General features: G+C 47.2%; 1 long non-coding RNA gene across 1 annotated transcript; it reads left to right on the top strand.

The window, feature by feature from the left end:
* The first annotated feature begins 20356 nt into the window (after window positions 1-20356).
* On the top strand, window positions 20357-21474 carry LOC147706901 (uncharacterized). Its single transcript, XR_015296432.1, has 6 exons — window positions 20357-20413; window positions 20500-20557; window positions 20654-20710; window positions 20807-20884; window positions 21026-21113; window positions 21385-21474. It is a non-coding gene; the product is annotated as an uncharacterized LOC147706901 (long non-coding RNA).
* Window positions 21475-21897: the final 423 nt, after the last annotated feature.

Below are 21897 nucleotides of genomic sequence, written 5' to 3'. Positions count from 1 at the left end.
GCATCTTGGGGGTAGATGCTTGGTTCTGGACCTTTGGTCTAAGGCCGAAAAGAGGAAAATGTCTTCATCATCAACCTCTCCATCTCCTATACCCACCTCTTGTACACCATCGTTCTACCCCGTGGGGCATGCCCACTATGGCACACAGCCTTGCTTTGCACCTACATTCCTCTCTTCGTGGGTAATGACCATCTTCAGCACTCTTGTCATCCATGCCCATCTTTGCACACTCATGCAAAGTGGTTCTGGCCCCATTATGCAAAGCAAGTCTTGCCTTGATCTGGGCAATAAGGTTATCCCTTTCACAGAACACATTCATCCATAGTGCTCAATCAATCATTTCTAAAGCGCAGCCCTATCACCCCTAGCGGTATGTGGGTGCAAAGGTTGCTGCATCTTTGTCAAAAAGCCAGGTCTTGAGTTGCTTTCTGAAAACTGCCAGTTCAGAGGTATGGGGGTGTCTTTTCAGGATTTTGCGGCGCTGTAGGAGAATGCGCTGCCCTGCTGCGGGGGCGATGGATGTAGGGGACATGTACGAGGGCAAGTGAAGTGGAGTGCAGGTGTCTCGAGGGAAAATGGAAGTTCATCCGGTGGTTGATGTAGCAAGGTCCTTATTTGTGGAGGGTTTTGTGGACGTGTGTGAGCGTTTTGAATTGGTATATTTTCTAGAAAGGGTGCCAGTGGAGGTTTCTGAGGTGAGGAGAGATGTGGGCATGCTTGGAGAGGTCCGTGATTAGTCTGGCTGCCAGGTTCTGTATTGTCTGGAGTCTTCTGAGGAGTTGGGTGGAGATACCAGTGTATAGCGTGTTGCAGTAGTCAAGGCAGCTGGTGACAACGGCTTGTGCGACGATCTTTCTGGTGTTTACTGGAATTTATCTGAGAATTTTGTGGAGCATGCGGAGGGTGTGGAATCAGGAATATGAGACTGCGTTGAAATTGTTGTTATATGGTGAGTTGGCTGTCCAGGATTATGCCGAAGTTGCAAGCTTGGTAAGCCAGTGTGCGTCTGAGTTCTACCAGCCACCAGCTGTGGTCCCAGGCGAATGTGTTCTTTCCAAAGAACAGTACCTCAGTTTTGTCCGAGTTTAGTTTGAGGCAGTTGTTTCTCATCCAGGCGGCTACATCGGTCATGGCATTGTGGAGGTTGGCTTTGGTGTTAGAGGGGTCCTTGGTGAGTGAGAGGACGAGCTGAGTGTCATTGTCATAGGTTAAGATGTTGAGTACGTGGCATCTGACAATGTCCATGAGGTGGGTCATGTAGATGTTGAACAGAGTGGGGTTTAGGGCTGATCCTTGGGGCACGCCGCATATGATGGCCTTGGGATCTGAGGTGAAAGGAGGTAGACGGATGCTCTGGCTGCATCCTGGTAGGATTGAGATGATCCACTTGAGGGCGTGTTGTTGAATGCCTATGTTGTGTAGTCTGTTAATGAGGATGTGGTGGGCGACGTGTTAAATGCTGCAGACAGGTTGAGGAGAAATAAAGCCACTGTTTCTCCTTGGTCGAGGAGGGTTCTGATGTCATCAGGTGCGGTGATGAGTGTGGTCTCAGTGCTATGGTTGGCCCGGAAACTTGATTGTGATGCGTTGAGTAGGTGGTTTTGTACTAGGTAGACAATGAGACCGGCCGGCAATTTTTAAGGTCTTGGGGATCTGCTGAGGGTTTCTTTAGGAGGGGTCTGATATATGCGTGCTTCTTTCTGTCTGGGATAGGATGCTGTGGAGATGGAAGCATTGAAGAGGTTGGTGAGTTCAGGGCTCATTATGTTGGATCTAAGGTTGAAGAGATGGTGGGGTCAGGGGTCGGTGGGTGCCCCGGAGTGGATGGAGCACATGATGGTCTTGGTTGTCTGGGGTTCGCGGATTGGATGGGGTTGTTGAGGCTGAGTGAGATGAGTTGGGGGTCAAAGTTGTTGTAAATGTTGGCAATCTTGCTGCTGAAGTAGTCTGATAATGAATCGTAGAGTTGCTTGGAGGGACGTACTGTGTTTTCCGTGGCAGTCGGGTTAGAGAATTCCTTGATGATTTTGAAAAGTTCCTTAGTGTGGTTCGCTGTGGCATCAATGCGACCCATGATGGATGCTCCTTTGGCCTCCTTGATATGCCAATGGTAGTCGTTGAGTGCTGTTTTGTGTGCAGCACTGTTAGAGGGGTCCTTGGTGATGCGCCATCATTTCTTGAGTAGACAGTTGCGCTTGGTGGTTCTGTGCTCCGGGGTGTACCAACTGGCTTGTCTTGGTGATCTGCTGGTTTTTGCTGGCTTCAGGGTGTGGGTTAATTTGATTGTCGCTGGAGGAGAAGATGGTGTTGAGGGTGTGTCCGGCTCTGTGGATGGGTTTGGAGACTAGTTGAGTGAGTCTGAAGTTGTTGAGGTTCTCCAGTAGGGACGTGGAGTTGGTGTCCTTGGGGTCCTCGATGTGGAAGGTGAGGTAGCCTAGCAGAACACAGTGGAGGGAGTTGATGGCGAGGGGGGCATTGATGGCGTCGCAGAATGCTGGCCGGGGTCCTTGTGATTTGTACACGAGGTGCCTCTTATGGTTGTCTTTGTGTTCATGTGTAGTAGAAAGTTGAGGTGCTCCATGAAAGGGGTTGGGTCGTCGGTGATGGTAGAGCATTGGATAGTTTTCTTGAATATTAAATAAACCTTGCTTGTTGGGGGCGGTCCCTATGTATCATCTTGTATGCGTTGGGGGTGGCGGTGCCGATGTTGGGGTTGAGCCATCTTTCGGTGATGAAGGGGACGTCTGGGGTGAGAGTGGTGATGGTTTCTCAGATTTCCATGGCGTGTTTGCTGAGGGAGCGAGCATGGGCAGGGTGCAATGTAGCGGTTCCGAGTGGTTGGTCGTCTTCTGGGAAGTAGTGATGTTGGGTCCTGTGTGGATAGGCAGTCCTTTGAGGTATAAGAAGCAGCAGTGATGACAGGTGAAAGTTCCTTCATGGAGCACGGGAAGAATGTGCAGCAGCGGGAGTCCTGGTGTCCAGTGTTGAGGTCCAGGAGCTTGTCTGTGTAGTAATGACGATGGTGGGAGAAGCAGGGCGCCTAGCGCTGGGCGTGGTCCTCGCACAGACAGGTTCAGACAGACTAGCCTTTGGCACACCTTCGGCTTGCCGATGGCGCGGCCGCACTGCGGCCTTCATTACTAGTCCTCAGGGAGGAAGCGGGACGCTGGGGAGGCGGGAGCGGGGCAGAGCGGGATAATAGCAGTGCGGGAGGCAGAAAGAGGAGGGTATGGGGAGAGGCCCTGGTGGCAAGAAGCCTGGAGGGAGGTGTGCTGATAGGAGGCAAAGGGGCCTGCAACCAGACGAATGCTAACACGAGGGACAGGGGCAGCCTGCACGGCTCGAAGGTCGGGGCTCGCGAGATGCTTTAAAAAAAAAAAGAAAAAAACGTACCTTGAAGCAGCCGAGTCCTGCGTCTTCTCTCCTGCTTGCTATGTCTGTCTCCAGGTAGGAACAGGAAGCAGGCAGCTAGGCTCCCACCCCTAAGCCAATCACAACGCTCCAATGGAGAGACGCTCAGCCAGGGGCTATATGGATGGGCATGTTCTCCATGCAGGCCATTGCAACCTGCATGGAGAACAGGGGAGTGCGCATGACTGTTATGGGCGGCCAGAGAGGGCCGACCAAACAGTCATTGCGCACAGGAGTGTCTACCACTCTTCCCCAGCAGTTCCGCTGCGCCCCCTCATGTACTGCCACAGCAGGAGGAAAAAGTAAAATAATAACATTACGTTATTATCATTTTATTTTTTCCTTTCTTTGCTGCTCCTGGTGGTGGGGTGACGTTCCTCTGCCTTAGCGGAGGAGCCACCACTAACGAGGTCTGCTTACTGCTGCTGGCAATGGGCATGCTGCTAGGACAGGTGCAGCCCAGGGCATTGGTGGTAGCAGAGAGAGCAGGAGGCCTGCTCAATTAGGGCTTCGCTGTGGCCTTAAATAAATAGGCTTCAGGGAGGGGCACTGGGGAGGAGGGAGCAGGACAGAGCAGGAGTGTTCTAGCTTGATTCCTACCACACTTCAAGGGTTGTCTGGGAGGTGGTTTTGTTTGGACTGCATCTGCTGTTTTAACTTTAATTGGTTTCATGGTGTCTTTGCTGTCACCAAGTTTCATCTCGGCCGTAGCTGTCTTCATGGTGGCAGCGCAAATGTCCACTAGTTTCTCAGATCTGTCCATTGTAAGGATTTTATCTAGACTTATCCTGGGTTTGTGTAGGATCCATCATTGGAGGCCCGCTGATTGGCATCCTTGGATTAGATATGCTTGCATCTTCTTGTTCCTGGTCTAGGCACATAAATGCACAGGCACACAAGTTCTCTAAGGCGCACATATAATGTGTCAATCATCTCTCCTTTTTGCTTGTCTTGTCTTGCGACAAAACATTTGTAGTCAGAGTTTAATTGGGGGTTAATGGCAGGACTTAAATGAGGCGAGTATACAGAATAACACTTAACTATTCTGGAATATCATCAAGTGGGGCAGAGGGGGGCAACCTGATCAGCCTTTAAATCATGTCTCTCAGGAGGGGTGGCTCGAATATTTTAGGCCTCAGTACGCGCGTAATCCCCTAGATCAGTGGTTCCCAAACTTTTGACTCCTGAGGACCCCCATTGAGTTACCACTGGAAGCCGGGGACCCCCAAGCAATTTGTATGAGTTAAATTTTAAACATTGAAACAGTAATTCTAAAAAAATACACACGTGTGCACACAAAACAAATACTCAAAGTACTAAGGATTTTGAGGCCAGATGTACGACCATTTCATTTAGCGCCTCGCAAATGGCGACACATTGCGAGTGGCAAATTGTGAGTCACTAAATGAAATGTACAACAGTGTAATTAACACTGTTTGGGATTCCCAATGGGGTCGCAAATTGCAAGGTTCATTAATATTAATGAGCCTCTCGCAATTTGCAGGCCCATTGGGAATGCCAGCCCTCCCAGCGATGGTGGCCTGCTGGGCTCTGCAAGCCACCATGTCTCGGACTGCTTTTAAATAAAGCAGTTTAAAAAAAAATGCAGCCTGTTTACCATGCATTTAAAAAAAAAAAGAAAACGAAACGTTTTGTTTTCGTTTTCTAAGGGTAGGCAGAGGTCCCGGGAACCACTACCTGACCTTAAAAAATTATTTTGCATGCATTTGCAAAGGGGAAGGGGTCCATTTGCGAATGCATTACCATCTACTTGAAGTAGGTGGTAATTGTGACTGTTTTTCGACCGCAAACATTTGTACATGGTTTTGAGACTCGCTATGTGGAAGGGAATGCCCCTTCCAAATAGCAAGTTGCAAAACCTATTTAGAGAGTCGCAAACAAATTGCGACGCGCGAAATGGGCTATGTAAATGGCCCAATAGGTTTTTGTAAGCGCAAACGGGTTTGCGAACCCGTTCGCGCATATAAAAACAGATCGTACATCTGGCCCTTAGTATATTGAAGTAATAGCCCCTCTGTCACATGTATTTCATTTGTTTTATAGCATCTCTCATACCATTGTAGGATGTCAGAGCACTTTACATAACACACATATAGAGACATTGAATCATACGTGTAAATCAGTGTGTATATAAAATGTTTAAAGAGTGCTTGGTCAGGAAAAGCACAAACTCAGGATTCAGAACATAACACAGTGGCTAGCATTGACTTTAACATTAAAAATGTATTTCCACCCAAATATATCTTTTTAGCAGCATCAGGATAATTAATAACTGGGGCAAAATATAAGTTACTAACTGGTACCATGCAGTTTGCAAGCAGCTCTTTGATGACAGGTTATAGGTCCCTCTGCTAGATTACGATTGTCACTTATAAAGTGCACAGTAACAAAAGAATCTCTGTGACAAAAGCACTAACCACGAACCCAGGCACATAAAATACTGCTTTTTAAGATGCATGTTACACGTTCTTTGCAGTAGACACATTAACCCTCTGTGCTACATTAGTTAAATCAAAGCTGCCACTGAACAAAACTCTCTTCAGTCTCCAGCAGGTACATTAATCACTGGCATTCTCTTGACACTTTTATTGTTGCTGGAAAGCTACTAATTATACAAGAAATGTTTCTGTGCTTTTAAAACTGTTGCCTACGGACCCCTTGGGAATGTGTCACGGACCCCTGGGGGTCCGCGGACCACAGTTTGGGAAACACTGCCCTAGATGATCAAGTGGAAGAAGTAAACTATGTTTTTTTATATTGATGAGGCTTTTAAACTGGAAGAAGTTTTAGTTGCTCTTAGTGCAGTTGCTGGAGGTAGAGCCCCCGGACCTGATGGTGTCCCTGCGGACGTGTTCTTACACGATAAAGTATGATGGAGTAGATATATCAAGTTGTTGGCAAATGCAACAGCCCAGGGTGCCCTGATCCCGTTGTCTTGGAAAGGAGCCGTGATAATTCCAGTATATAAAAAAGGAGATAAATCGCAACCAGGGAACTATAGACTGATCAGTTTATTTGATTCGATCCAGAAGGTAGTTGGGAGGTTGAGCCTGAATAAAATCTTAGACTGGATTGATGAGAACAGTATATTGTCCCCTTTCCAAACGGGTTTTCGCAAGTACACTAGCACTATTGACCAAGTCTTTCGTTTTATTCTTTTATATTGGAAGACCGTGGTATTGGGCAAGGGCAGCCTCTCTCCAGCCTTTGTCGACTTGCGTGCAGCCTTTGACCTTGTCCCCCATTCTCGACTATGGGTGACGCTGAAGGAATTAGGTCTTTCAGTAGAAATGTTTACTCTCGTAATGAGGCTGCACAAGGGCAATTATGCTAGTGTCCAATGGGGGGGTGGGGGGGCGGGGTAGGGTCACCGCCCAGTTCCCTGTTGAGCGAGGAGTGCGACAAGGTTGTGCTATGGCTCCAACGTTATTCTCTTTGTATATTAATGGTAGAGTGGACCGTCTGCTGCCAGTGAATACAGACGCTCCTTCTCCAGCAGGTGTAAAAATTACGATTTTAATGTTTGACGATGACACGTTAATAATCTCTAAGACTCCTAGCTGCCTCCAGCGACCTTTATTAATTTTTAAAGACTTTTGTGCCATTCGAGGCCTGGAAGTTAATGTGTCAAAAACAAAATTCATGGCTTTTAATCTGCATCGAAGTTTTAAGGGGAGGGTTTTTACGAATAAACAACCTCTTGAACAGGTCAGAGATTTTTCTTACTTAGGTATACAGATAGAGAAGAACCTCAAGTGGGACTCCCATATAGATTTAGCTGCCCTAAAACATCGACAGGTTACGGGAGCTTTAAGCCTGGAGCACAAAAAGTCTTTAACTAAACCTATGAGACCAGTCCTCCAAGTTTACGAAAGTTAAAGCTGTTAGCTCCGTGCTTTACGGGGCCGAATTGTGGGGTTTTGAGAAAGCAGCCTCTCTAACATTATCTGAAAATAAGTTTCTCCGAAGCATAGCCAATCTCCCACAAAGCACCCCTCTTACGCCACTTTGATATGATTTGGGTAGAAAATCTATTACTGATGTCGCCAAGCTGCGCCCTATTTTATATTGGCGCGGGTTGTGGACGACACCTGAACTCTCATCATATGCTCTAGGTTTTCTAGATGTAATAAAATCTGATGTTTTCCACAATATTAGTTGGCTAAGGGGTGTCAGGAATAGCTTGATTGGCTTGGGATTGCGAACGCTATGGGAGAACCCAGTAGAGGCTTCCTTCCCCTCCAAAAACATTATTATTATTGGAAATGGACTGCTTTTAATGCTTAGAATAATACCGACTCATCATCTATGGCAGGAATTTTCCTTGAAGCAAAACTTGTCCCTAGATTAGAATCATATTGGGATAGCATTACTAGGCCTGGAGACAGGAGGCTTTATTTCCAATTCAGGGCAGGTTCTTTACCTTTGCAGTCCCTTAAGGCTAGGTGGACCCATACAGGCGATGATATCTGCCCTGTGTGTGGGAGTAGCAGTGAAACAACAGGCCACATGCTTTTTGTTTCTCCCGCTTATGCGCTGCCTAGACGAGTTTGGCTGACCACAATGTCTAAATTATTGGGCACATCTAGTAGCGCCGAAGCAGAAAGGCTCATGCGAACCAGTTCTCTACCGTTTATTATAATAGCGGTAGCTAAATACTTAAGATGGGCGTGGGCCATAAGGTTGAATTACTAAATCTTGAGTAATATCAATTGTAACACTCTAAGCATGACTATTTAATACACTGACCATTTTTAAATTGGTTTTTAATTTTTGCAAATGTGTTCTGTAATCCAAAGCTAGCTGTATTTCTGTTATTTTTACTTCTTCCACCCATAATGTGATCGAAGTGTGATCAAATATTTTTTAATTATGTAATGTATGAATTTTTTATTGTTTTTATTTAAATGTTGTTTGTCTTGTGCTTTTATGAGTATACCTCGAATAAATCTACTTTGGATTGGATTGGGGGTTGAAGTGTGCCTTGAGTGCTGCTATTGCTGCATTGTAGTCACTGTCATGTCCCTTGTCGGGCATATTTTGGAACAGTTTGCAAATTCCTTCAAATGTTAATAATGTTATTTTGATAATGGAATCAGTCTTGTTGCTGTGAAATAGTTGGTTAGTGTACCCGTGTAGCCCATCTGAGGGCAGCCGTTGCAGATGCAGCGAGTTCACTGAATGGAAGTATGTGGCAATACTACTTTCTAGATGTGAATGGGTTATTGGGTTGCACCTACAGCTGGTGGAGCGGATGCAGCCCTGCCAAGTACCACGCATCAGGGGTTGAGTAACGCATTTTAGTGCTGTTGTCTGCATCACTGCACTGAAACGCATTAGTCACGCTTTTATACCACCCCAGGACCAACATACAAGGCACGCCAATGAGGCTGCAGTGTGATCCATTGAAGCAGGCAGTGCTCTGTGTTAAACACTTAGGTCTCTGCTATTTAAGAGCTTACAGATCTCATTATTGATCTACTGTGTTGTTTAAGGTGCAATCAGGCGGTTGCTCCAATGAAGTCGCACCTGGCTACCTCTCATGTCTCATAACGCAATGGTGATCTAGTGCATGGTCATCAATGCTGGGATTGTCAACAATGAAATCCACCAGATTCTGGCAGCCCCCTCATGCAAATCGGGACGGCTCCTTGTCTGTTGTCATTGTAAGAATAAACACCACTTCACTGTGGCCACGCTGCAGTTTCTTGCCTAGTGCCTCAGACAGTCACTGATGTGGCGGCATCACCTTTGTTTCTTTATAACTCATTGCTGCACCCGCCTCCTCCAGTGAAATCAAGTGACACCTGCCTTATTCATGAGCTGTTCTGTGCTGTTTAGGAGGTCGCTCTCTCACAAAGAGGGACAGCATGTTGTTTTCCATGCAGATCCCGACCTCAGCAGCCCTCCCATCTAGAGCATTTCAGACCAAGCACGTGTCTATACGCCCCTTTATTTGTTTGCTTTGTTCCAGGTCGAGCTTCAAATACTTAAGAGTGAATATGCTTATGGCTGCCAAAGGAAGCCCTTCTATCAATGCAACAAACGCAATACTGCTCTGGTGAGACCTCACAGCGCTCCAGTCCAGTGTGTCTGGCCTGTAGGCGACTGGAAACATTAATATTGCTCCTGCTCTTGGTGCTTGTGTGGCACGAATAATTGTAAGGTCATGCTAAGCATTCAACGCCAGCCAGGGCCGGACTGGGAACACAAGCAAGCACAGGCAATTCTGCCAGACCGGCCCGGGGGGTTAGTGCTAGGGTGAAGCATCACTGTTTCGGCTTTAGAACTACTGCTGGTTTTCTTACAGGAGGCTGATTTTGCAGCACTACTGAAAAACCGACCCCCACCCTTCCAGTCCATCGGGAAAATGCCTGGTGCCCCCTACAACCAGTCTGGTCCTGAGGCCAGCCCAAGAGGAATGGCATACAGTTTATCCTAAATGGCAGTCACATATATTTGTGTTAAAACGTCTGTATGCAATGGTTACTCCTCAAAGGCCAGACGTCATCATCATTATCATAAAACTTTATTCGGCCTCCAATGCAGCCATAGGCGGCCTGATTCCATACACTTCACTCCTGTACCAGTGCCTCTGCCCTCCATACTTATTGCCACGCTGCCCTCCTGAGGCCCCCTACCCGCAGTGTCGGAATTCACGAGGGCTTTATTATTATTATGTTTCTTATATAGCGCCTGAATCGACCCCCGAAGGGGTATCTCCACGCTTGCCTTGGGAACCCGTCCTGGCTTTTCCCTGTGAGATAGCCCCTACAGGGCATCCCCAAGGTGAAAGCCAGGCATCCCGCCGCGGGGGGCCCATGTGGAGATTGAGCAAGATTAATGCCCAGAGTTGCAGAGTGTGAACCCACGATTAGGTCAGGCACCCAAGCGAGAATTATCAAGTCCATGGACATTTGAGCTCAAGACCCTGCCGCGTCGGGAATTGAACCCTGGTCCCGGGTCTGACCTCTGCTTCAGGGTCTGCCTGCTCTAACCAGTGAGCCACACTTCTCCACATAGGAATAGTGTGAGAGGCTTTGCCGCCTCTCACACTATTCCGCTGCATACAATGTCATACATGCCAATAGACCCAATTCAGGCGGGAGACTACCAATTTTTCTTGCCAAAAATGGCTTTATTTCAACTGTCTCCCGCCTGAAATTGCATTTTTTACAATAGAAGTCAATGGGGAGTTTTCATTCTCACAATTTTTTATTTTAATTCTCCCACGTCCCTGTCCTAAAATGTTGGCATGTATGCAATGTGTGCCGGTGCCCAGGTGTTCTTGCTCGAGCAGCTCGGGCACTGCCATGTCGCTTGATTTAGGGGCGTACGGTGCTACCATTTCTAAGGTGCTACCATTTCGGGGTCTTGTAAACTCCGCCCCCCAAAATGAGTTTTTATTAATTCAACATGGACGTTTCTGATGAAGCAATATATCACAACTGAGTAACTTTTACTTTTCAGAAGACTTTTTCTTTCATAGACATAATTAGTGTGCTTGAAAGGGGAATTTCCCTAATTATTTATTACGATCTCCTTCCTGTCTTTGTTACAGGAGTAGCCAATTCATTTGAACGAACGTCTTCCTGTCTCTTCGTCATCACGTACGGAGACGATGAACTTGCTGCCTGGGCGCGAAACTCCGTTGACCTGAATGAAAGATCCGCGCTTTTTATTTGAAATGAAACGTTTCCTTTTCATTATGTGTGGCATATCATATGGCTGATCTTCGCTTTCGCAGAGGCATATTTCCTTTCAGATGTTTCCTGTTTCAAACACAATCTCTGTTTGCAACACACATTGCTGGTTTTACAGCTCAATTGAAAAAGTCCTTATTTTTTCTCAGTGCTTCTAAAGCAGTGGTCTTCAAACGCCCCTAGTGAAAAAAATAAAATGTATCGGGGCCCCCCTCAGAAATTTCCCGATTATTCTATTAAATTGTCATGTTTAAATATGTCTCACCTTATTTGAAAAAGAAACATATTTAAAGATTGCAGTTAAATTCTGTTACCGTTTAAAAATGCAACCAAATACATGATTGCCAAACATACTATTCTGGCCAGGCAGGCCTTACTAACGTGTAAAAGTATCCGCAGCGTGCCTATTAGAAGTGGGGGTGGGGTTTGTGAAGAATATTTGGAGTTCTTTCCCCTTTGACACATGCTCCCCAGCTAGGACATAAATGACAAAAGATGTTAGTGATGGCCCATTTCAGAGCGGCTTAGTGCCGCTCATTTTTTTCTGCTTAAAACAAAGGACTGTTATCAGCATAATGCCTCTTTTCGGCCAGAGCCTGGCGTGCCCCTGAGATCACTTGAGGCCCCGCTAAGGGAGGCCGGCCCTCAGTTTGAAGACCACTGCTCTAAAGTCTAGTTTGTTTACATCAAGAAATGACCAGTGCCAGTTTTTAACAAGTGACCATGAAACAATAGGAGAGCCATAGCTGCCAAGGTTTTAGATTGCTATGTGTGACGTTTTCAAAATTTCAATGCAATTATGAGTGACATTTCAACGAGTATGAGTGACATATTCCTGTGAGCATAAAATCAAGCAATATAGACAAGGGAAACACAAAAATGTGAGAAATTAGATCAAGAAACTCTAAAAAGATCTTAAAACTGGTGCAAACAACTGCAGTGGCTGACTTATAATTACAATGAAATAATGAAAATGTCAAATATAGCAATCTGAAAACTTGCCAGCTATGGGCAGGCAAACCTGAACCCTCATCTGGGACAATGCCTGACCAAGAGTTGATGAACACCTTTGCCCTCCTTATCATTAATGCTTAAGTCCTAGTGAAACAAACATCCTTTGTGAAGTATACTCAGAATGGTGAATACTGGACCCAGGGTCCCAACCTCACCTATCTCGAGTGTCATGATAGTATAAGATGCTGATCCCAATGTGATGTTGTTGCAATCCCGTATCTGAAGAGGGACATGAAATGGGGGTGTGAGGTAACAACAGGTCGTTTGTCTTTGTTAATCAACACACTTACATGCCTTTGCAGTGTACAAACTAACATGCTCTCCATGACGGATTTTGTCACTGACCTTTCCGGTGAGAGTCAGATTTATATGACTGGAGTTCTCTTCTCAGGCTCCGCTTTAGTGCATACCTTTCGTGCTAACACTTGCTTAGGGCTGACCACATACATATTAAATAGATGCACATTTGTATGCACATGTTCACAAATTATCGCACACATGAATACAATCAAACCTATAGTCAGACATGTACAAATAGAGAGGGGGGCGTGGACATGAGCTGATGGAGTGAGGAGCAGAAATCGAAGCTCCCAGCCGGCGGGTCCCATCCATGGTGGTGCTGGGGAGTAAGAGTCTGCCCCCGCAAACAAGACCCCGTTAACGCTATTAAACTGCTCAACATGCAGTTGGGCAACACTGCGCATCAGGACATTAACAGGCTAAGGTCAGACAAATATAGGTGCCACTGCTGCCACAAGCACAAGACCAAACTGCCTACCGGTCCGAACCTGTGAAAATGACCTTAAGGTACACTCACTCACAGAGGCAGATTCGGCTCGATGTGTGCGATAATTAGGCATTGAGGGCATGCATATGTGACCTTTAAATCGTAAGTTCTAATCAAGCCAGACTTTACTTTCGCAGCTGAGTTCAACTTGTTTGTGCAGACTACATGCAGAGCTCCTGTATGTAACTATACGCAGGCTGAATGACGCATTACTAAAAGTAAATTACAGTAGGAATTCAAGAAGAAACAGTGCGTGACACTTCACTTGCTCTGTGTCAGCGCAGAGCCCCATTGGCCATACGTGGACATAACACGGGGCAGAAGCAATGATTGCACAGTCCCGGGCAGCGACGGGATTGGACACTCCTCTCCGACTTTCGTGGCATTGGCAGAACTGGCCACACTGGACTGCCGGCGGCAACTGAGGCAGTCATGCTGATGCCCCACCCAGGGCCGAATCATTAAGCCTGTCGGGCCGTGTGCTTAGAGCTGAAGCGGCAGGCCCAAAGTTGCGCTGGTTGCCAAACAACTGAAACTAATGCCGCGCAGCCGCTCTCGCCCACGGTACCTATGGGGATTGGGCAAACTAGCAAGCTGTGGCGTGGTCCGGTGCGAGCTACAGCAGGCAGCGCTGAGCGCAGCATCGTCCATGCCTATGACCAGTTCTGCCAAGTGTCATGCATCAGGCGTGACACTAAGACATTTCAGCGTGGTACTCCGCATTACCGCACTGAAATGGAATGTCACACATTTGCTTGTGTTAGCTCTGCCACTAAAACCCCTGATTAAAGCTGAGCCGCCAGTGGCAGCGCACCCCTCAGATTTGCGCGTGCTGCTCCAGAGCAGTCTATTAGCAGCCCCTGTCAGCTGCTTGCTACAATATCATGATTGCCTTTACAACCCGGGCGCGGCTCTCACTATTGGCCTGGCTTCATCGCAGGGGACGTCACGTCACATCCTGCTACCGGAGCGCGAGGTTAGTTTTGAGAGTTGAAAGGCGTGTAGCTACTTTGCAGGCAGCGCTGTGTATCATGGCCGGAATGCTGGAAATAATTCATGGCATAGGCATGGACGATGCTGCGCTCAGCGCTGCCTGCTGTAGCTCGCACCTGACCACGCCACAGCTTGCTAGTTTGCCCAATCCCCATAGGTACCGTGGGCGAGAGCGGCTGCGCGGCATTAGTTTCAGTTGTTTGGCAACCAGCGTGACTTTGGGCCTGCCGCTTCAGCTCTAGGCACACGGCCCGAAAGGCTTAATGATTCGGCCGTGGGTGGCGCATCAGCATGACTGCCTCAGTTGCCGCCGGCAGTCCAGTGTGGCCAGTTCTGCCAATGCCACGAAAGTCGGAGAGGAGTGTCCAATCCCGTCGCTGCCCGGGACTGTGCAATCATTGCTTCTGCCCCGTGTTATGTCCACGTATGGCCAATGGGGCTCTGCGCTGACACAGAGCAAGTGAAGTGTCACGCACTGTTTCTTCTTGAATTCCTACTGTAATTTACTTTTAGTAATGCGTCATTCAGCCTGCGTATAGTTACATACAGGAGCTCTGCATGTAGTCTGCACAAACAAGTTGAACTCAGCTGCGAAAGTAAAGTCTGGCTTGATTAGAACTTACGATTTAAAGGTCACATATGCATGCCCTCAATGCCTAATTATCGCACACATCAAGCCGAATCTGCCTCTGTGAGTGAGTGTACCTTAAGGTCATTTTCACAGGTTCGGACCGGTAGGCAGTTTGGTCTTGTGCTTGTGGCAGCAGTGGCACCTATATTTGTCTGACCTTAGCCTGTTAATGTCCTGATGCGCAGTGTTGCCCAACTGCATGTTGAGCAGTTTAATAGCGTTAACGGGGTCTTGTTTGCGGGGGCAGACTCTTACTCCCCAGCACCACCATGGATGGGACCCGCCGGCTGGGAGCTTCGATTTCTGCTCCTCACTCCATCAGCTCATGTCCACGCCCCCCTCTCTATTTGTACATGTCTGACTATAGGTTTGATTGTATTCATGTGTGCGATAATTTGTGAACATGTGCATACAAATGTGCATCTATTTAATATGTATGTGGTCAGCCCTAAGCAAGTGTTAGCACGAAAGGTATGCACTAAAGCGGAGCCTGAGAAGAGAACTCCAGTCATATAAATCTGACTCTCACCGGAAAGGTCAGTGACAAAATCCGTCATGGAGAGCATGTTAGTTTGTACACTGCAAAGGCATGTAAGTGTGTTGATTAACAAAGACAAACGACCTGTTGTTACCTCACACCCCCATTTCATGTCCCTCTTCAGATACGGGATTGCAACAACATCACATTGGGATCAGCATCTTATACTATCATGACACTCGAGATAGGTGAGGTTGGGACCCTGGGTCCAGTATTCACCATTCTGAGTATACTTCACAAAGGATGTTTGTTTCACTAGGACTTAAGCATTAATGATAAGGAGGGCAAAGGTGTTCATCAACTCTTGGTCAGGCATTGTCCCAGATGAGGGTTCAGGTTTGCCTGCCCATAGCTGGCAAGTTTTCAGATTGCTATATGTGACATTTTCATTATTTCATTGTAATTATAAGTCAGCCACTGCAGTCGTTTGCACCAGTTTTAAGATCTTTTTAGAGTTTCTTGATCTAATTTCTCACATTTGTGTGTTTCCCTTGTCTATATTGCTTGATTTTATGCTCACAGGAAAATGTCACTCATACTCATTGAAATGTCACTCATAATTGCATTGAAATTTTGAAAATGTCACATATAGCAATCTGAAACCTTGGCAGCTATGTATTCCATTAATTATTTCCAGCATTCCGGCCATGATACACAGCGCTGCCCGCAAAGTAGCTACACGCCTTTCAGCTCTCAAAACTAACCTCGCGCTCCGGTAGCAGGATGTGACGTGACGTCCCCTGCGATGACGTCAGGCCAATAGTGAGAGCCGCGCCCGGGTTGTAAAGGCAATCGTGATATTGTAGCAAGCAGCTGACGGGGGCTGCTAATAGACTGCTCTGGAGCAGCACGCGCAAATCTGAGGGGCGCGCTGCCACTGGCGGCTCAGCTTTAATCAGGGGTTTTAGTGGCAGAGCTAACACAAGCAAATGTGTGACATTCCATTTCAGTGCGGTAAGGCGGAGTACCACACTGAAATGTCTTAGTGTCACGCCTGATGCGTGACACTTGGCAGAACTGGAGAGCTATGATTCATTGTATTATGGCAACTTATTGGTCCTAAAACAGTATACTTTTTATATCACTTCGTGCCACACTTCTGCCATTTCTGAGTGCTATTATAATTTAACAGTACTCAGTTTACCGACCTCGGAAGAATGAAGGTTGAGTTTGCTTTGCCAGGGTACTGATTCGTGGCCTAAAGATCACAGCAGGTATCAGTTTTGATTGTGTAACTAAGTGAGCTTTCATGACATTTTTTAATTATTTGTGTACATTGGTCTCTCTAGAGCAAACTTCAAGCGTCCAGGTTTCAGAGCGAAGCACAAGGCTTAGCAATAACAAGGGTAGAATGATCATTGGGTGAAAACAATATCAGAGTGCTGTTCAGAGCCTTTCCAGGGCTTAAACTTGGTTTTGTATATACATCCAGTGGGCTTTTGGTTAGTCTTATTAATAGATGGCTTTGTTCTCTATCCCAGCTCCTTGCTCCTGATCGAGCGAGTAGGTGAATAATTCACGACACTCTCATTCAAAGTGAAAAAGACTGCTTTAATTGATTAGGTCTGGATAAAGGAATAACAACAACCCTAGGCAAATGCCATACAGACTACAAAGTTGTCCTCACTAAAACATGCAAACATTTCCTAACAAATCCCACTCCTAATAACTTAACCTACCCCTCCTCCTCCCTAACACGCTGCCACACCCACTTCAACCTTGTCCGACTAGTCGATACACTGTTGTAATCACCTCTTCAGCCCCTTTTGCCCTTGCCTATTTCTTGGCCATACCCCCGACCAGAGCCCCATACTCACCAGGCTACGATGCCTCCGCCCCACGTCTGTATCAACTTCGTACACAGAATGTGAATTCCTGACCACATATCAATTAGGAGTGAAAAATTGCTTTTCATGTTTTTAACAAAGGAGTCCCAGGTCATAACCCGAAAAACATTTACCATAGATGCAAATACTCACAAGCTTACCTGATATGGTGACTGCTTAAAAATCCCTACTAATCTGCTCCATAATAAAAATAACTGCATCCTTTTTTTTTTTTTGATAATCAATTTTTATTGAAATTTTCAACACAAAGAAATTCATTCGTAACAAGTCACATAGTCCATTAAAATACCCCCGTCCCCCCCCATGACATCGCAGAGCATATCAGCAGTAGCAGAATAAGTCGCTGGTACCGACGGAGCACAATGCCAAACCATTTGCCCCATACTTTATGAAACAGCTCTGGACAACCCCGGGCCTCAAAAACAGCTTCATCCTGTGTCCCACACCAATCCACCCCCCTCCTCCAACCCCGCAGAGCTGGTGCCTCCGTCTGAGACCATTTGGCTGCAATGTCTCGTTTCGCCACCGCCAGCGCCGTTCCCAAGAAGCGCTTATCGGCTCGGGAGCCGTCCAGTCCATCGAACACTCCTAGGAGCAGATGTCTCGGGTCGTGTGGAACCACCCAGCCCAATGCACTCGTAGGTTCTCTTTCCACCCCCCTCCAGAATGATTCCAAGGCCGGGCACAACCACACCATGTGGTAGAAGTCGGCCGGAGTGCCAGCGCACCGGGCACAGGCCGGGGAGGATCTTGTACCTGCCCGAAAGAGATGGGCCGGAGTCAAATAGGCCGCGTGGAGAAAGTAAAGCTGAACCAGGCGTAACTTTGAAGATGTGGTTAGCGTTTTGGGCGCCATAAGGGCATCGCGCCAATCAGCGTCATCCAAGGGGCCCACCCAGCCCTCCCAGCGCTCCCTAAGGTGATCCAAGGATCCAAAGATGTAGGGGAGTTATTAATCAGGGCACGATATATTCGGGACACCCCTCCCCTTCCCAGATCTCCCATCATGACTTGGGCCTCCAGGGGACCGAACTCTGGAAGGGAAGTAGGTATGGGGAGGTGAGTGTGGAGGGGTGTGGCGGAGTTGTAAGTATTAGTAAAACTGGGAGTGTAGGAGCGAGTGTCGTTGCTGCAGGTCGGAAAAGGAACAAATGTGGTCCCCCACCCACACGTCTCCCAGTAGGGTTATTCCCACCAGGTCCCATCGGCGGAACCCCTCCAGGGAAGCGGTCTCTCCCAACCAGGTGCCACACCAGAGGGGCGTTTGTCTGGTCAGTTTCCGATCCCAACACACCAGTCGAAGTGCGGCACGCCAAGCCAGAAGGACCGATCTGGTGATGGAGGGCATGTCTTGTGGCACCGGGGAGCCGTAGAAGAAGCCGTGCAGTTGTGTGAAGTCGAGGACAGTGAGTTCTACCCGGTAAGCGGGGTCAGACCAGCCACCCGCGAACCATTCGTGGATCACAATGAGTTTGGTGGCCAGGTAATAGGCATAGAGGTTGGTGACTCCCATACCACAGTCAAAGGGGAGAATTCGGCAGTGGGACTGGGACAACCGTGAGCGCCCCCTCCTCCATAAAAACCGGATGAGCACGCTATCCAGTTCCCGGAACCAGCCGCTTGTGATGGGGATCGAGGTGTTCTGTAATATATAGAGGAAACGGGGAAGGATCATCATTTTAAAAAGGGCGCTTCATCTCAGCGGGTTAAGGGGAAGGGACTGCCAATTTCGAAGATCAGTTTTCATCCGGGTGACTAGGGGGGAATATTAAGTGTCCACTCCAGTTCAGGCAGGAGGGTCACCCACACACCCAGATACTTAAATGACAGCCTCCGGAGGGGGATCACAACCTGCCAGTCAAAACAGGCCCACGAGGTGTGGATGGGGACCAGCGTGGACTTTGTTGGGTTGAGGCGGAGACCATAGACTCGCTCGAAGGCTGAAAGGGCTCTCAGGGACCTGGGGCCGGAGCTTTCCAGGTCAGCCAAATAGAGCAGCACGTCATCCGCATATAAGGCAATTTTGTGGCTCTGATTCGATTGCCACCCTCGGATCAAAGGGTCTTGTCGTATTAGCGCTGCCAGGGGCTCCATCGGTAGCGCGAATAGGAGTGGGGAGAGAGGGCAGCCCTGGCGGGTGCCCATTCGGATCGGGAACGGTTCGGAGAGTCTGTCGTTAACGAGCACACGGGCCCTAGGGCTGTTGTATAGGACCTGGACCAGGTGGCGAAAGGGAAGACCAAAACCCATTGTCTCCAGAACGTCTCCCAGGTATCCCCAGTCCACCGCGTCGAAGGCCTTCTCAAAGTCAAGAAGGAGAAGAGCCAGGTAGGGGGAAAGCCGATGGTGATGGGCCAGGGCAAGATGGAGACAGCGGATGCAGTGTCAGGTACCCCGGGCCGCCATAAAGCCGCCCTGATCAGGGTGGACAAGGTTATGTTATGTTATGTTATGTTATATTGATTTATTATGTGCACAGATACTCCAGCCAAGGAGCGTCCCGGTCTTTCAGGAGGGGCCGGAGTCTTTGGGCAATGGCGGTGGCGAAGATCTTAATTTCAGTATTAATCAGGGAAATGGGCCTAAAGTCGGAGCAGTCTAGGGAGGGTGGATGTGTCTTTGGGATGACCACAATAGTCGCCACGTCCGATTCAGACGGGAAGGACCCGTCGTCCACCACATGGCGGAAGAGTTCCGTCAAATGGAGCACCAGATCCTCCCGGAACGCAGAGTAGTACTCCTGGGGAAATCCATCCGGCCCAGGCGTTTTGCCAGAGTGTAACAGGGTGATGGCCCCGTGGATTTCCTCCGGAGTGAGCGGGCCATCTAGGGTATCCGCGGTCTCCCTAGGAAGACACGGCAAGCATAGTCCGAAGTCTGCCATCAAGTCCGTGAGGGAGGCGTCGGGGGGCGCGTGTGGCATAGAGGGCTGCATAATATTGTGCAAAGGTTTGCGCAATGGCCTGAGAGGTCACCTGGCACGACCCATGAGCCGTGCGGATCTCAGGGATAATACGGTGGGCCCTAGGGTAGGAGACTGGATTGTGGAGCAGTTTACCATTCTTGTTGCCCCATCCGTAGATACGGGCAACCGAAGATCGCCAGAGCATTTGGGCCGATTCTATGGAAAGCCACCGAATCTCATCCCGGACCTGAGCCAGCTGTCTGGAGGAATCAGCAGCGTCAGCCTCCAGCTGAGCCTGTTCCAAGGGGACGGCTCTGGATTCCAGCTGCGCCAGCTGGGCAGACTGGGCCGCTAGTTTTGCATGCTGAAGTCCCCTGGCGACTCCCCTGAAAACACATAAAAAATGAAATGCTTTCCCTTTAAGATGCACGTGACCATAATTAAACCAATAGGTGCAGCCGTTATATAAACCAATGCATGCCTACGTTGTAGATTCTTGCCGAAAAATTAGATACCGCCGGGATCTCCATGCTACCGGTCCGCGTTTTTCAACACAAATCACGGTAAGTCGCAGATTACAGAAACGTGGGAGCAGTCTTTTTATGCCTTCTTTAAAATAATGCGAATCGTGCTTGTGTTCCCTTTGTAGAAATAAAGGCGCCGGGAACCTCATGCAGCCGGTTCACTAGCATCTGACATTGAAATAGGTAAAAATAAAGATAATGTTTCTTGTAAAGAGGTAATCTATACTTAGTGGCTTCTTTAATAATGACGCCGCTTGCGTTTCCGTCTTTCTCTTGTAGACATAAAGACGCCGGGAACCTTTGGCAGCCGGTTTATCTAAACTGACAATATTGCAGGTAAAAATAATGACTCTTGACATGAGGTGCAGTAGGTCTAGGACACTTACACACAACAATAAAAATTGCGTACGTTTTTTCTTTTGAAACTTGTAGTAAAGACGCTGACATCCGTAGCGCCACTACCAACCAATTGAAACGAGACCGCTATACTACTGGCTAGTGTTAAAGATGGTAAGATGGCTATTTTTCGCGATCCCATTAGGATAGAATATGTTTTAAAACTGTAGAGGTCTTAAAAGCTAACTAATAGATGGAAGATTAAGATCATGTGATATAACCTAATGTGCACCATACGTTTTCTTCAATGTCCAGAGCAAAATTTTCCACTAAGGACGTTCTTTCTAACCAGTACCGTGTGGCCCCTCACAGAGAAAATCACAGCAAAGTCGTTTCTCACTAGGTAAGAAAACCATTGCATAGCTATAGTTTTTGGGAAATGCTAAACACCAATTAGGCAGCTAGCTGAGGAATTTACTACTGGCTAAACATGAGACATCAGCAGTCTTTTCTTTATCCAAATCAATTCATAACTATCCAAAATAAGCTTAATAAAATAATAAGAAAACGTGCTGTAGTATATAACGCATCAAACAGGGTCTACCATGAGGTTGGATTACTGTAATGAATTTTGACCCCTTTTGCAGAGTCTAACAATTTTTATCCATTTTCAGGAAATTTAATCAGCGGTTTCCAGCTGTAAAACGTCATTATTCCCCTATATACCAATATATGATGTTAACCGTCATTACTAGTCTATTTAGGTAAGCAGACATTGAAATATAATACTGAGACAACTATAGAATGCTTAACATATTTCCTTTGAAACTTTAATAATATTATTTAATCATATAATGTGGCACATACCACATAAAATCATTATGAGCAATTTAGGATATACAATCCTAATGTCTGGCCAAGGTACTCAAAGATCTATCTAAATATCTTCTGTTTTTTTTGTTTCCATCCTATATGGTCTTTTATCCCTTATTATAGGTTTGTCTGTTAGTAAGTCTTGTTTCAAACATAATATACTTCCTAATAGGAGGGTATCAAGATAAATAAGCCTATAATGAAAACATTAGGTTTTCAGATGTATGTTGTAACTATGTAAATAGGTGTGTATAGATCTGTATATAAATATGTGTATATATGTACAAATGATGTTTTCTTTTTCTCTTTGGCAA

Source organism: Lissotriton vulgaris, chromosome 6 (genome assembly GCF_964263255.1).
Source record: "Lissotriton vulgaris chromosome 6, aLisVul1.2, whole genome shotgun sequence".
Classification (NCBI taxonomy): Eukaryota; Metazoa; Chordata; class Amphibia; order Caudata; family Salamandridae; genus Lissotriton; species Lissotriton vulgaris.
The sequence above is the reverse complement of the archived record's forward strand: the minus strand, read 5'-3'. Positions and strand labels throughout refer to the sequence as shown.